We start from the raw sequence: 2,652 nt of genomic DNA on the forward strand, positions 1-2,652 counted from the left end.
GATGATAATTAAGAATTTTGTTAATGTGTAATACATGGATTGGTTACTAATCAATTGATAACTTGGCATCAATATAATATTCATTAGATCGAAGATTAAATTAATCATGATTTTTTTTAAAGTCTAAGATAGAGCATATACTTATAATGAAATCAACCTTTAATATATAAGTACAATGAGAAAGATTAATAATAAAAAATTATAATAGATAACACTCAAAATTTTACTCTCTATTTCTTTTACTTCAAACAAAAAATTTATATTCTCAAAACCTTCTCATTTGAAATACTTTAACATTAATAAGTACAATGAGAAAGATTCTACTTCACCAGTTGAAACTATATCAAAAAGAGATTACAGAGTTCTTGTTTACCTTCAGTACTGTTCTTGGGGTCGCCGGTGCATGCAGCTAGCACTGGCGACGGGAGATTTGGAGCTGGAGGAGTACTCTGGCTGGGCTTACCTTGGATTTGTGGGAGAGAGAGAGAGAGAGGCGCGCGAGCATATATAGAATTGATCAGAGGAGAGGAGAAAATAATCAAAACCTGTATTGGTTTTTAAAGAGTAGCAAGAACCAAAAGAACAGGAGAAAGAAGAGGACGGTGAGGGCGACAGAGAACATAAAAGAAATATATTTGTCATGTATATGAGCGATCAGTACAGAGACTTATTTACAGAAAAAGTAAAACAAAGAGACAAGTGATCTGCAGCCACATGGCAAATATAAATACAAGCTTATTTAATTTGTATTAATTATTTTCTTTAACCATGACGAATGCATGGATAATAGGCAGTGCATTAAATCCTATTTAGATATAATGAAATCTTCTGAGGCTCATTCATGTCACATGATTCCATTCAATAGATTTACTAAATCACTTAGGCTCAAGCAATAAACTTCTTAATTTCTAGACTAAAGGCCTTCTCAAACACCAAATTTTTACGAATTTTTCTATATTTTGCATGGACTTAATATATGTATTTGATCATATGATCAGCTCAGCTTATAATCTATAACTGATCATCTTTCACATAGAATTTGTATTCTTATTAAAATAGTCTATACGAATATAGAAATTTTCTGTCATATATTAACCGTCATATATTAACCGCTGCTAAATTTTTTTCAATTAATACAAATACAACGAATTTTCAACAATTAAAAAAGCACTGCAATTAATTTAATAGTGTTTTAAAATGCTGTAGTTGTTGAAATTTTTTTTTTTGCTAAAATCTTATTTAGTAATAATGTCAGTTAAGATGGATATATCATATGATATAATAATATAGATATTTGCTTAAAAGAAAATTTTCTATTTCTTACTAAATTTGTTATTTGAAGATTGAGTGTAATTAAAGTTTGCATGTTTGATAATTGTGATATGCCAATAGGAAATGGGGGAGGGTTAAACAAATGAAAAGTTCCATTTGCAAAAAAAATGTACTTAAATTATTACAATTTTTTTTTCTTAAATGCAACTAAGAACTCTAACTTTCTTTCTTAAATGCAAGTGACAACTTTAACATTAAAGTGAAATTAAAAAACGAAATGCATTAAATACAAGGGATTTTTACATACATACCACTTTATAACATGTATATTACATATTTAACACCTAAAACTTAAATATTTCATATATACCACTCAAATACAATTTTTACCTCAGAAATGCCACTCCGTTAACAGCGAGTATCACTCCGTTTCTAAAAGCCCTAACCTGCGTGCTCCTTCGGCTCTTCCCACCGAACTCCTCTCATTCTTTCATTCTTTGCTTTTTGCCACCGGAAGGTAAGATCTGCTCCTCCCTTTTCTTCATTTACTTGTTATTGTATTATCGTTGTTATTGCTTTTCTTCATTTACAGACGCCAGTAATGCTTCTTCGGTGTTTAGATTAACATATGAAGCTCTGTTATTTTTTTAATGGTCGAACAATCTTTTTTTTTTTTTTTTGTGTAGTTCTGATTTATGCCATATTTTGCTTTTAAATTTGATTTAATTAAATTTTGTTAATCGGTTTTAGCTTTTCTTGTTTTCATTCAAGATTTCTTCAGATTGTGAGAGATTCCAACCGCAACCTCTGTCTGCATCTCTTACGTTTTTCTTCTCAATCTCTTAAAATTTGTTTCTTTGAGGAAGAGTTCTTACAAATTATGAGGAAGTTATGTTTTTTATGGATGGAAGAAAAACGTGAGGAACAGCTACGGTGGAAATCAGAACTACGGGAATAAAAATCCAGAGAAAATTCACCTAGGTAAATACGGATGGAAGAAATCGTATGGAGGAACAGCTACGGTGGAAGAGCAAATACGGAGGAAGAGAATACCGAGGGATTTGCTGAAACGAGTTCTACCGCGAAAAATCAAGGCGGGAACATGGATAAAACGGAGTGATACTCGCTGTTAACGGAGTGACATTTCTGAGGTAAAAATTGTGTTTAAGTGGTATATATGAAATATTTAAGTTTTAGGTGTTAAATATGTAATATACATGTTATAAAGTGGTATATATATGTAAAAATCCCTTCTTTTTTATAAGCTCTTTAATACAATCAAATTATTGTTAGTATATACACATTAATGTTTGTTACATTAATTTTTAATTTATTGACATAATTTTTTTATTAATGATAATATATATATATATATATATA

General features: G+C 29.9%; 1 long non-coding RNA gene across 1 annotated transcript; it reads left to right on the forward strand.

Moving 5' to 3' along the window:
* The first annotated feature begins 1,592 nt into the window (after positions 1 to 1,592).
* Positions 1,593 to 2,477, forward strand: LOC114578397. The gene is made up of 2 exons (XR_003699434.1): positions 1,593 to 1,789; positions 2,184 to 2,477. It is a non-coding gene; the product is annotated as an uncharacterized LOC114578397 (long non-coding RNA).
* The last annotated feature ends 175 nt before the right edge of the window (positions 2,478 to 2,652 follow it).

This window comes from Dendrobium catenatum, unplaced genomic scaffold (genome assembly GCF_001605985.2).
Source record: "Dendrobium catenatum unplaced genomic scaffold, ASM160598v2 fragScaff_scaffold_156, whole genome shotgun sequence".
Taxonomy (NCBI): Eukaryota; Viridiplantae; Streptophyta; class Magnoliopsida; order Asparagales; family Orchidaceae; genus Dendrobium; species Dendrobium catenatum.